Source organism: Dasypus novemcinctus, chromosome 4, assembly GCF_030445035.2.
Source record: "Dasypus novemcinctus isolate mDasNov1 chromosome 4, mDasNov1.1.hap2, whole genome shotgun sequence".
Taxonomy (NCBI): domain Eukaryota; kingdom Metazoa; phylum Chordata; class Mammalia; order Cingulata; family Dasypodidae; genus Dasypus; species Dasypus novemcinctus.
Genome location: NC_080676.1, coordinates 57279911 through 57294617, shown reverse-complemented (window position 1 = coordinate 57294617; position 14707 = coordinate 57279911).

Below are 14707 nucleotides of genomic sequence, written 5' to 3'. Positions count from 1 at the left end.
CCAAGTTCAGTTTCTGGTACTTCCTACAAAACAAAAAACTAACAAAAAACAACAATAAAAGAAACAACAACAAGCAAACAAATGAAAAGAAAACAACAACTCAGGGGAGCCAATGTGATTCAGTGGTTGAACAATGGCTTCTCACATACAAGGTTCTGGGTTCAATCCCTGGCCCCAGACCTGCAAAAAAAAGTTTGTTTTGATCTCTGTGAGATCAAGTAAAACTGATAAATCACTAGCCAGACTGATAAGGGAAAAAAAAAGACAAATGACCAATATCAGGTTGAACAGGGGACATTACTACCAACCTTATAGGTATTAATAAGATAATAATGGAATATCATGCAGAACCTTATGTTCATAAATTTGACAACTTAGGTGAAACAGACAAATTCTTTGAAGGACACAGACTTCCAGAGTTCATGAAAGAAGAAACAAATAACCGTATCTATTAAAGAAATAAAATTTGAAGTATAAACCTTCGAACAAAGAAAACTTCAGGCCCAGAGAGCTTCACTGATGAATTTTCCCAAACACTTAAGGAAGAAATAATATCAATTTTGCACTAACTATTCCAGAAAATAGAAGAGGAGGGAAAATCTCTCAACTCATTTTACAAGGCCACCATTACTCTGATACAAGCAGACAAAGACAGTACAAGAAAACTACACACCGATATCCTTCATGAACAGAGATGCAAAAAAATATTAGCAAATTAGAAGTATACAAGTCATGATCCCATAGAGTTTATCCAAGGAATATAAGGTTATTTTCTCATTCAAAAACCAATCAGAGGGAAGTAGATGTGGCTCAAGTGATAGGGCTTCTGCATACCATATGAGAGGACCTGGGTTCGATTTTGGGGCCTCCTGGTAAAAAAGAAGAGAGAAAACATGGCCGTGTGATGAGCCAGTGCCCACGTGGCAAGCTTGGTGAGCTGAGTGCCCACACAGTGAGCTGAGTGCCTATGTGAGTACCCGCGCAGCAAGCTGAGTGTCCGCGTGGAGAGATAGTGCCTGCGCAAATGAGTCATGCAGCAAGATGATGATGCAACAAGAGAGGAAGGGGAGAGTCAAGGTGAAGTGTGGCAGAAACCCGGAACTGGGGTAGTGCAGGTGACAGGGAACCTCTCTCCACATCAGAGGTCCTCAGGATTGAATCCCAGTGAATCCTAGAGGAGAAAAAAACAAGAGGAGATGACAAAAAGAGAAATAGATAAAGAGGATCACACAGTAAATGGACCCAGACAGCAAAAACAGGAGGACAAGGGGAGGGGAAAAATAAATAACAAACCAAACCAAAACAAAACAAAACCTAATCAGTGAAATGCTATTGATTTTTTTATATTGTCCTTGTTTCCAGAGACTCTGTTCTATTCACTTACTAATTCTTTGGATGTTCTACATTCACAACCATTACCTCAAAAAGAAATGTTTGAACATTTCACCATTTTGTAGGGTGTGCACAACAAATGTGGATTTTTTAGATACCCTTTATCCAATTAAGAAAATTTCCTTCTATTCTTAGCATGCAAAGAATTTTTTGTTTTTAAGTCATGATTGGATATTGATTTTTTGAAATGCTTTTATCCCAATCTGTTGAAATAGTCATATATTTTTGCCTTTATTCTGGTGAATTATATTGACTTATTTTCTTCCTTTATTGAGATATAACATACATACACTAAAGTGCATAAAGTGTAATAAGCTTAAGTGGACATCATGGTGGTGTTTTATATTCATATTCTCCCATTTAACCACTCTGATTAAGATTTACTTTAGCCGCCCCTTAAGATTCCATGTTCCCTTTATGTTTTAAGAGTTTTTAGATATACAGAAAAATTGAGCAGATAGGAAGAGAGTTCCCATATACCCTCCACACAGTTTCCTCTATTACGGACATCTTATTTTGCTATGGTACATTTGTTGTATATTAATGAACCAATATTGGTACATGATTATTAATGAAAGGCTATAGATTATTTATCCTTCACTTATACTAATGTTCTTTTTCTGTTTGAGGGTCCAATCAAGAATACCACATGACATTTATTCATCATATCTCCGCAGGCTCCTGTTGACTTTCTTTGTTTTGATGACCTTGACAGTTTTGAGGAGTACTAGTCAGGTATTCTATGGGATGTCTCTCTCGTGGAATTTGTCCGATGTTTTTCTCATGGTTAGACTAGGGTTATGGACTTTTAGAAGGAAGATCACAAAGGTAAAATGCCATATATCCAGAGTACATGCTAGCAACATCATTTATGACTGTTGATCTTGTCTTCCATTTTTATATTTTGGAATGAAGTCGCTATATTGAAGGAATAGAGAGTCATGCGTCCCCTTCTTTAGGATGGAGTATCTATATAATTTCTTTGGAATTCTTCTGCAAGGGGGATTTCTCTCTTCTCGCCCATTTATTAATTTATCCAATCATTTATTTATATCACTATGGACTCCTGGATATTGATTTTATGACTTTAGGTTATCATGCAATACAACTTCATTTTGTTGCTCAAATTGTTCCAGCTTTGACCATTGGGAGTTCTTTCAGTTGGCTCTAATGTCCCTTTGACGTATACCCTCATTAATATGCACATATGTATGTGCTATGTGCCAGCAGTTCCTTACTTTCTGGCACTACAAGATGCCCCAGCTTCATCTTGTATATTTCCTGTCTGAGTCCCAATATCAGCCATTTTTCCAACGGGCCCTGGTTGCTTTCATTGGCGATAGTATTGGAAACCATGAGCTGGCCTCAAGGTGTGCTCATTGCTACTGGGGTATCATTTCTTTTTAGGTCCCCTCAGCTGACAGAGCAAAGAAATATATGTGTTTATACTAACCAGCGTATATACACATATCTATATATATTTCTATACAAACCATCTATATGGTATCTATATTAATATAAACATGAGGTCTTATTGATATCCGTGGTTCTAATCCATTTACCACCTGGATAATTCTAAACGCCTCACTTTGCAGATCTGTAAATTTTCAGTCCAACAGTGAAAAATATCAGTAATACTATCAGCCATCTATTTATTTAATTATTTATTTCCAGTTTACAAGATTAGCAGTGTTAGAATTATTAACTTGTATCCTTGTGTGCCCTTCCTTTGGCTTTTAGTATTAGACTCCATTCATCCCATAGTTTCTTAGGTCAACATCCTCTCCCTCATTCCCTTCAGTAAGGTTGTTTGATACATTTATAATACACTTAAATTGTCTTTTCACAGTCTGCTTTCATTCTTGGGATCCTCCAAGTTAAATTATTTTTTGAAAAATGTGCATACATTAAGGTTCACACTTTGGATTATAAATTTCTGTAGAATTTGGTGTATGCATCGTGTCATGTATCTACAATTACAGTATCATATAGAACAGTTTCACTATGCTAAACATTCCCTATTCCTTACCTATTCACTCTCCCTATCTGCTGAATCCCTGGAAACTATTGATCTTAGTTTTGCCTTATCTGGAAAGCCATATATATATACATATATACATATATATACATATGTAGCCTTTTAGGATGGCTTCTTAAGTTTTCTACATGTCTTTTTGTGTCTTGATAGCTCATTTCTTACTATTACTAATAATATTTCATTGTATGGCTGTACCATAGCCTGTTTATCCATTCATCTGTTGAAGGATCTTTTGGTTTCTTCCAGTTTTTGGCAATTATAAATAAAGCTGCTAAAAACATTTGCATGTTTTTAACTTTGCAGGTTTTCATATGGACATAAGTTTTCAGCTCTATTGGATAAACACCTAGGAGCACGATTGCTGGCTAATATGGTAAAGACTACGATTAGCTTTGGTAAAAATCTGCCAAACTGTCTTCCAAAGTAACTGTACTATATTGCATTTCCAGCATCAGTGAATGAGAGTTCCTGTAGTGCTGCATTCTTACCAGCATTTGCTATTGTCAGTTGTTTGGATTTCAAACATTCTAATAGTTGTGTAGTGGTGTCTCACTGTTTTAATTAGCAATTTTCTAATGACAAATGATGTTGAGCATCTTTTCATATGCTTATTTGCCACCAGTGTATCTTCTTTGGTGCTGTGTCTGTTCGGATCTTTTGCTCATTTTTAAATTGGGTTGTTTTCTTATTATTGGTTTTTAAGTTCTTTGTACATTTTGGAAACCAGCCTTTTATCAAATATATATGTGGCAAATATTTTCTCTTGGTCTGCTGTTTGTTTCTTCATGCTCTCTTAAGAGTGTCTTTCATAGAGAAGAAGTTTTAAATTTTAATAAAGTCCAACTTACCGTTTTTTTTCTTCCATAGATCATGATTTAGGTCTTATAAAAAAAAATCACCAAACTAAGGTAATCTATCAAACTAAGGCAACCTATATTTTCTCCTATGCTATCTTCTACAAGTCTTACAGTTTTGTATTTTACATTTAGGTCTATGAACCATTTTAAGTAAATTTTATGAAAGGTATAAAGTCTGTGTTTAGGCTCATATATATATATATTTTGTATATGGAGATACAAGAGATTTGTTGAAAAACTATCCTTTCTCCACCTTTGTTTATTTGTCGAAGATTTTGCCTTTTTTAAAAAAAAGATTTATTTTATTTCTCCTTACCCACCCCTGTTCCCTCATTATTTGCTCTCTGTGTCCATTCACTGTGTGTTCTTTTGTGTCTGCTTATATTCTCATTTGGCAGCTCCAGGAACCGATCCTGGGACCTTCCGGAGTGGGAAAGAGGTGATTACTCTCTTTTGCTACCTCAACTCCCTGTTCTGCTACATCTTCTTATTTTCTCTCCTTTGTGTCTCTTGTTGCATCATCTTGCTGTGCCAGCTCTCTGCGGCCAGCACTCCTGCGTGGGGTAGCTTTCCCATGCTGGGTGGTATTCCCACGCAGGGCGGCACTCCTGTGCAGAGCGACATTCCCATGTGGGCTGGCACTCTGTGTGGGCCAGCTTGCCCTCACCAGGAGGCCCTGGGCATCAAACCCTGGACCTCCTATATGGTAGATGGGAGCCTAATTGGTTGAGCCACATCAGTTTCCTGATCTTGCCTTTTTTGATTAAGTATTTTTTATTATTCTATTCCACATTTTGTTAGGTATTTAGTTATTTGGCATTTATTTATTTATATATAAAAGTTAAAAGATAATTACCACTATAACAATAAACTTGCTTTGGTCCATTAGATTACTAATTATAAAGTTTCTGAATCAGGAGGTCTGGGGTGAAGCCTCAGAATTAGCATTTTAACGATATTGCAAATGACGCTAAAAATGCTGATCTGGAGACCACACTCTGAGAACTGCTGTCTTAGACACAAAGGTTTCAGAATACTCTGAGTCCATTTACTTATCTCTTGATGTCTGTGATATTACTCTCTTATATATTTCTAACTCTAATCTATATCTGTATATCTATCAAATATCCCATAAGACAATATTCTTATTGTTTTATATAGAAATATTCATTTCTACTGACGCATATATTATACTCTCTGTTGTTCTTTATTCCTTCACCACCTTTGAGCTTCCATATAGGATCATTTACCTTCTGGATGAAGAAAGACCTTCAGAATTTTTTTTAAATGCAGGTCTGCTGGTGATGAATTCACCCGTTTAAAAAAAAATGTGTGAAACTGTATTTTGCTTTTATATCTGAAGGATATTCTTGATGACTATGAAACTCTAGGTGATAGTTATTTTATTTTAGCACATTTTCTTCTAGCTTTCATGGTAGCTGTTAAGAAGACAGCTGTTCATCTTACTGTTGCTCCTCTGAAGATACATCTTTTTTTTTCTTTTTTCCCTCCCGTCCCCTCCCTCTCTCCTATCCCTTACCCCCACCCAGCTGGGTTGTTTTTTTTTCTGTCTGTGTCCATTTTCTGTGTGATCTTCTGTATCTATTTATCTTTTTGTCTTCTCTTCTCATCTTTTTCCTCCAGGATTCATTGGGATTCGATCCTGGGGACCTCTGATGTGGAGAGAGGTTCCCTGTCACTTGCACCACCTCAGTCTTGGTCCCTGCTGTGCTTCACCTTGACTCTCCCCTTTGTCTCTCTTTTGTTGCGTCATTATCCTGCTGTGTGACTCACTTGCGCAGGCACTGCCACACCACAGGGGCATTCGGCGCACCGCATGGGCACTAGTTCATTGTGTGGGCATGGTTTTTTTGTTTTCTTTTTTACCAGGAGGCCCCAGGGATTGAACCTGGGTCCTCCCACATGGTAGGCAGAAGCCCAATCACTTGGGCCACATCCATTTCCCAAGATATCTTTATTCTTTATGGTTGCTTTTAAAATTTGCTGTCTTTGATTTTCAGCTGTTTTACTCTGATGTGTAATGTTATGCTTTTCTTTGAAGTTATTCTGGTTTGGATTCATAGGACTTCTTGAAGGTGTGGCTTGATGCCTTTCATCATATTTGTATTGTTGACTCTTGACATTTTTATTGTATTTTGGCCTGAGAATATGGTCTTTATGACACTAACTCTTTGAGATGTGTCAAGACTTGCTTTATGGAAGAGTGATTGATTCTTGTGAACAGTGCCTTTGTGTTTGAGAAGAAGGTAGCTGTTAGCATACAATTCCAAATATGCTAATAAAGCAATCTTGCTATATATGTTGCTTAAATATTCATCTGCATTAATTTTCTCTCTTCTAAACATTCAATAATTATTAGACTTGTCTTAAAATTTCCTACGGTGATGTGATTTTGAAGAAATTTTATCATGCACATCCAAGTTCAGAATTATTATAACACTTAGTGAATTTAAAACTTTTTTATATAGTGACGTCTATCACCAATAATGCTCTTTCTCTTTACAATCTATTTTACCCAATATTAATGTAATGATCTCTGCATTATCTTGGTATTTGTCCAGTATTTCTTTTTCCATCTTTTTTTACTTTTAGCCTTTCCACATCCTTGTGTTTTAGGTGTGTCTATTATAAACGGTATAGTTAGATTAAAAAAATACAAACCTGTCTCTGTTTTCCCTTTTAAAAGTGTTCATTTACGTTTATTGTGATTATTGATATATTTGGATTTGTTTCTAATGATGTAAAATTTCCTCTATTTGTTCTGATCTTGCTCCTCTCTTCCTGCCCACCCCCCCATTTTTTTTAATTCAGTTTTATTGTTTCATTTTTATTAACCCAAATTTCCACTTTATTAGTTAAAAATATGCTCTTTTAGTAATTAACTTTAAAATTTTGTCATGCATATTAAATTTAAATAAGTTTAAAGTAAGCCAATATATTAATCACTCTTCTGAAAAATACGAGGACCTTGGAACACTTTAATTCCAGTCACTCCCCATTTCTGAGTCAAATGCTATTGAGGGCTGAGACTTTAGTTCTATATTTTTATTTTCAAAACACAATAAATTTGATCTTCTCTCTCTCCCTTTCTTTCTCCTTTTCCTCCTTTTCCTTTCAGATGTATGTCTTCTTTGATTTATCCACATCTTTGCTAGTTTATTCTGTTTATTTAAAGATTTCAGACTTTCATTTTTCAATAATTTTCTTTCTTACTAAAGAACATCCTTTAGAAGTTCCCATGGTGAAGATGGCAAACTCTAAGTTTTTGTTCAGATAAAGATATCTTCATTTTCTCATTATTTTTGAATAGTGAGTTTTGTCAAATACATAATTCTAAGTTGACAGTTATTTTTTCTCTACACTTTGAACTCATCATTTCCCTTTCTTTTGGTCTCTATTGTTACTATTGAGAGTCTAATCATCATTTGTTTTCTTCCAGGCTGCTTTGAAGTTCTCTCTGTCTTTGGTGGTCTGCCCTTTACTACAACATGATTCTGTAAGATTACTTTTTTTTGGTCTTTATTTATTTTTTAATGTTACATTAAAAAAATATGAGGTCCCCATATACCCCCCACCCCCCTCACCCCACTCCTTCCCCCATAACAACCTCCTCCATCATCATGAGACATTCATTGCACTTGGTGTATACATCTCTGAGCACCGCTGCACCTCATGGTCAATGGTCCACACCATAGCCCACACTCTCCCACAGTCCACCCAGCGGGCCATGGGAGGACATACAATGTCCAGTAACTGTCCCTGCAGCACCACCCAGGACAACTTCAATCCCCGAAAATGCCCCCACATCACATCTCTTCCTCCCACTTCCTACCCCCAGCAGCCGCCATGCATCTTAAGGAATCCATTGAGGACCCCCCTCCCCACAATTATTTTTTTTTATTTTCAAAAGTTCTATTCATCCCCCCCCCCGAATCTTCAGGATATTTTTGATAGTTTCTTGAAAATTACTCATTTTTTGTGAATAAATGTTGAATTATTTCAATGTTATACAGAGCAATTTTATGTTTTGTACCTGATAATTCCCTGTGTGTAGGTTCTGCTGACTTGCAATAATGGTGTCTTCTTTCCAAATATATTTGCCAATTTTGGTTGTGACTTGCTCTTAATTTGTGGGAATCCTCTGAGAATAAATTTGGGATGGTTTTCTCCAGAATAAATTTATTTATTTATTTTAAAATGAGGGGAACTACTTATCTGGGAGTACTTTAGTTCCCTTTGAGAATCTCAGCTGTGGAACTCTCAGGTTTAGCTCCTACACTTGCTTCTGGCCCAAGATTTAGTCTAGCTATCACAGCTTTGATATTGGCTTTTACCTTTAGGACAGTCCACTTTTCCCTTTTTATTACCCCAAGTTCTCCCTGCTGCCCTGAGATGGTTCCCTTTTCTGTTTGTTTGTTTTTGCTCATTGTTTTTTTTTTTTTTTTGCTTGTTGTTTGCACTCATTGTCTGCTCATTGTTTTTGCTCATTGCTCATTGTCTGTTTTTTCTTTAGGCTTTGGGAACTGAACCTGGGACCTCCCATGTGAGAGGCAGGTACTCAACTGCTTGAGCCACATCTGCTCCTATCCTATGTTTTCCTTTCTTTCTTTCTTTTCTTCTTCCAATCAGAAAATTGACAATCAGCACAGAATACCCTGGGTTTTTAAGATTTATTTTTGGAGGAAGTATACTGAAGATTTTCCCTTATTCTTACAAATTCAGAAATGCAATAAAGGATGGTTATTCCAGGATCTAATTGCTTTGTGGTAGGAGGACTTTTCAAAATATTTAGTTTCTCATTGCTTGTAGCAGAAATCTGACAACTCTCTCTTTTTATTCAAGGATCCCTTTAATAAGACTTAAAATATTTACAATTAGTTCCTCAGATGAGTTTAAATAAGGTAATTCAGACAACAAAACCTATCCTACTCATCATGATTGAGCAGTGTCCTTTACGCTCCAGCTTTATGGTCTCCTCATTCTCTTACTCTTGCATGTGGAATGTAAACTTACCAGGAAGGCTAGATTTAGAATGCTCAACGAAGCAATTATCTTTTAACACCAACCCAAGTCATGCATACAATTTGGAAGATTGAAGATTATATACACAATAGACTTTAAGTTCCTGCAAAACAAATACAGGAGTGAGAACATTCCTAAGTGAAAGCAAATGAGCTCTATCTCTTAACAAAGTAAGGAAAAAAACAACAACAAAGCAATCAATGACTTGATTTTTAAAAAAAATTTTTATTTATTTCTCTCCCCTTCCCCTTCCCCTCCCCCCAGTTGTCTGCTCTCTGTGTCCATTCGCTGTGTGTTTTTCTGTGTCCACCTGTATTCTTGTCAGTGGCACCCGGAATCTGTGTCTCTTTTTGTTGTGTCATCTTGCTGTGTCAGCCCTCTGTGTGTGCGGTGCCACTCCTGGGCGGGCTGTGCTTTTTCCACGTGGGGTGGCTCTCCTTGTGCGGTGCACTCCTTGCATGCAGGGCACCCCTACGCGGGGACACCCCTGCGTGGCAAGGCACTTCTTGCGTGCCGCAGCACTGCAGGTGGGCCAGCTTACCACATGGTCAATGACTTGATCTTAATGAGACTGACAGTCTCAAAAAGTTTATAAAAACTGTATCTTAAATCTTCATGCATATCTAGAGTATCCAAAACTGCTGTGTGATACAGAAGTTTATAATATTTGCTTTCAACATACAAGGTTGACTGTGTGAAAGGTTTATGGGTATTTCTGCATCCTACACTTAAAAACAAAAAAACCCCCCAGATTGTATAAGGTAGAATACTCCTGATATATCAACTATAGTCTCATCGTAAACAATAAGTCAAATAATGAGCTTGATATGTTATATTTTCCTACAATAAATACTATATTCTTTGATATACATATATCTCAATTCAGAAAATACCTTTTTAAGCCAAGGAGAAGCTGTGAGCATCAGAATAAAGTACGGCTGCCTTCTGAAATTGCTCCCCGGAGTCTTCTATGGGTGTCCTGGGTGGTCTAGAGTGGTTAAAGTTCCGAGGAAAAGTCTGTCTGATTTGCAGTTGCTGCTTTTTTTTTTTTTTTTTTTTTACAATATTTTATTGTTTTTATTATTTTGAGGTTATGCCATCTATTTGAATAGATAGCCAAGAAATGGCTTTTCATATCCTACTTTTTTTTTTTCATTTTTTTTTTTTATGGTATATTCTTTTTTTTTTTTTTTTTTTTTAATTTTTTTATTTTTTATTGACTTTGTAATAATATTACATTAAAAATATATATGTGAAGTCCCATTCAACCCCACCCCCCCACCCCCCCTCTCCCCCCCCCCCCCAACAACACTCGTTCCCATCATCATGACACATCCATTGGATTTGGTAAGTACATCTTTGGGCACCTCTGCACCTCATAGTCAATGGTCCACATCATGGCCCATACTCTCCTCCATTCCATCCAGTGGGCCCTGTGAGGATTTACAATGTCCGGTGATTGCCTCTGAAGCACCATCCAGGGCAGCTCCATGTCCCAAAGATGCCTCCACCTCTCATCTCTTCCTGCCTTTCCCCATACCCATCAGCCACCATGTCCACTTTTCCCAATCCAATGCCACCTCTTCTTTGTGGACATTGGATTGGTTGTGTCCATTGCACCTCTATGTCAAGAGGAGGCTCAGATTCCACATGGATGCTGGATGCAATCCTCCCACTTTCAGTTGTAATTACTCTAGGCTCCATGGTGTGGTGGTTGTCCTTCTTCAACTCCATCTTAGCTGAGTGTGGTAAGTCCAATAAATCAGATTGTAGGTGCTGGAGTCTGTTGAGGTTCAGGACCTGGCTATCACATTGTCAGTCCAGAGATTCAAATCCCCTAAATATATCTTAAACCCCAACATTAACTGCACCTCCAGCACATTCGCATGAAAGTCTTATGAAGGAAGATCCCATCTGAGTCCAGATCCATCACACATAAACACCATTTCCAAAGAGGGGCCATCTGACCTGGTAGTTAACCCCATCAGCCATGACCATAACTCCCATGGGTCTCTTTAGCCCTCAAAGGAACCAATATCTGGGGGTTGCATCTGCTTTATCTGTCTCTCTGACTCTGCTCAGTTGTGCATGAGGGCAATCCTTCTGCCAGCCTCCAGACTCTTTTTTAGAAACTTGTAGCCATATAAACTCATTTCTCCTTTCCATTTCCCCCTTACTTTAGGTCAAACAGCATTTTAAAGTCATGTTATTTTATGTAGACAGGGATATTCTGCTGATCCACATTGAACCTTCCATTTAAGGTCATTTTCCAGTTGCATCATCAGTTGGTAGTTGATAGTGGTCCCTCGGTGCCAGGGAGGCTCATCCCCGGGTGTCATGTCCCACGCTGGGGGGAAGGCATTGCATTTACATGCTGAGTTTGGCTTCGAGACTGGCCACATTTGAGTAACATGAAGGCTGACAGGAGGAAATTCCCAGGCACAATGTTGCTCTAGGCCTTGTTCTTATTTTAGGTTTATCAGCTCACAAGCATAGTCATTAGCATCAGGGGCTCACTGTTGAACCCTCACTCCCTCCCGGTCCCCGCCGCTGTACCTGGGAGACTGTCGCTGCTCCCCTAGGGACCACGACAGAGCACCATTGGCCAGGAAGTCAGTACCCCCCCTGCTGTGGTTTTTAATTGTTGCCACTATGAGTATATCCAAACATTACCATGCACCCTGGACATATGTTCTGTACAGCTCCCTGTCAGCCATATATCACCTGTCATTGGTATCCCATACCAGTATCCCTCCATTGCCATTGTTGAAACACTCTGTGATCCAGAACTCCCTGAAATTTGAAGCCCAATATAATGTCATGGTCCCTTACTAGGGAATGGCATATAGCGATGGGTTTAAAGGTTAGATAAAGAACTTGGATAAAGTTAGATAAAGAACTTAGATAAAGAGTGCTGACTTGAAAAAATTCTACATCCTATCTTTTTCTTTTTTTTTTTTTTTTCCCCCCTAATTATTCAGCTTCTCTTCACAGGAGTCCTAGACCACAGTTGCTGCTTTTTTTTTTTTTTTTTTTTTTTTTTTTAAAGATTTATTTATTTTATTTAATTCCCCCCCCTCCCCTGGTTGTCTGTTCTTGGTGTCCGTTTGCTGCGTCTTGTTTCTTTGTCCGCTTCCGTTGTCGTCAGCGGCACCCGCTTCTGTTGTCGTCAGCGGCACGGGAAGTGTGGGCGGCGCCATTCCTGGGCAGGCTGCTCTTTCTTTTCACGCTGGGCGGCTTTCCTCACGGGCGCACTCCTTGCGCGTGGGGCTCCCCCACGCGGGGGACACCCTTGCGTGGCACGGCACTCCTCGCGCGCATCAGCACTGCGCATGGGCCAGCTCCACACGGGTCAAGGAGGCCCGGGGTTTGAACCGCGGACCTCCCATATGGTAGACGGACGCCCTAACCACTGGGCCAAAGTCCGTTTCCCAGTTGCTGCTTTTTGATACAAAAAAAGTTTGGATGCGCGGCGGCTTGATCCCCATTCACATTTATAGCATCTCCTTTAGTTCTCACACAGTGCCGTTTATGTTCACTTCCTTCGTCTGGGCCTCATTTGCCTCCCTAACACAGTGACCAGGCGAGTCCAAGTGGCCTTAAGGTTTCTCCCGCCACTAAGAGTTCGGTGTGGCATGTGAAGCCTGGGGTCCATGTTGATATTCACCAGAGCCCCCCTTACCAGCCCATAAGACATTTGTGCAATAGTGAAAAAGGAGCACAGGTTCCTCTACCATGTACTTCAACAGGCTCACAACAAAGAAAGTTGCATTTCTTAAATACTGCTTAATCTATATGTTATTTTCTTTTTGAAAGATTACTTCTATAGAGATGATTCAGCCATTTTAATCATTTAACTCATCCTTGGATAACAATGAGTTGCTGCCTTCATATCTGTTCAATTCCTCACTTACTGTGCAGCAGCTGAGGCTGAGGAGCTGGGGTAGGACCGACCCCAGCCCTCGCACCAAGGGTAATTAGTGCAATGTAAACAGAGTGATCTCACTTCCTTTGCCCCAGTGGTTTACAGATGGACACACTAATCAGGCCTAACCAATCAATGTACAGCATGACTTGACCATATGACCTAAGATAATTCATTTGGAGGCAAGTCCGGGGCTTTTGTTTTATGGTTGAGGGAAGAGGTATCCTCTGCTCCTTAATGTGATCAAGGAAAATTGCGGCCATGATAGTGGTGGTCACTCCACTAATGCACCTATAGGATGAAGCTAATACTTAGGAAGTTAAAGCAGAAAAATAAAAAGAAAGTAATAACTTGATAACCTTTTTGAAGTCTCTGAATTAACCCTGACTTGATGCTTGAGCTGGATTTTCAGTTATTATGAGCTAATGCATTACATTCCTTGCAAAAGCTGGATTTGGGTCTTGGGCACTTGCAGTTAAAAACATCCTAATAGATGGGAGAGTGGATTGGCTCAAGCAATTGAGCACCTGCATCCCACAGGGGAGGACCTGGGTTCAGTTGCCGATGCCTCCTGACAAAACAAAAACAAAACTACAAGCAAAACAAATGATAAGACCAACTCAGGGAAGCTGATGTGGCTCACTGGTTGAGTGCCAGTTTCCCATATATGAGGTCTTGGGTTCAATCCCTGGCCCCTGGTACCTCCAAAAAAAAAAAGTATATTAATGGAAACCCCTCCCATTAGGCTATATCTTGAGCATATGACTCAGGTAAAGTTTCATCCATCTCCCAGGGAAAGTAAAGTTCTAGGCCACCGCAGGCACTTTCTCTGCTTTAAGAAACCAAATCTAAAAAATTCAGATTTACAAAACAGTAAATTATCTGCATTTTAAAAGGAATTAAAAATTTTTTTAAAAAATAAGAGATACACCACAGGGTTTTATTATTTAGCTAGTTTCTCCAGGAATTAAAAATACAAATCACATGTTTTCAGGTGCAGATCGGTGTGTAAAGTGGAGGCACATCTGTTCTATTATGTTTGTACTCAACTTCTGGGGTGCTAGGAGAAGGTAATCTTCTGTGGTAGATAGTTAAGGCTCCTCCAGGAGTTAGGAGCAAAAAGTCTGGGCTTTGCAGTTAGATATATCTGCTATTGAGCAAACAAGAGTGAATGAGCAGGCAGCTTATCCACCAGTTCTGAAGAACATTTATTGGGGGAAGTTCAAAGAAATGGGAGCTGGAGCAGGTGTGTGGTTCCCCAGGTGCTCATCACATTCTAGGAATGCACAGTGACCCTGGCCCTTGGGCTTTGGGGTTTTAAGCAGGATGATCATATGACCCAATTTTTCTAGGATAGTCAGAGTTTATGTCTACCCTTCCATCATAATTATTAGTAACTCCCCCCATCAGTTCCTACTTACAAGCTGTAGGGTCGGGGGATTGGGGGGGGGT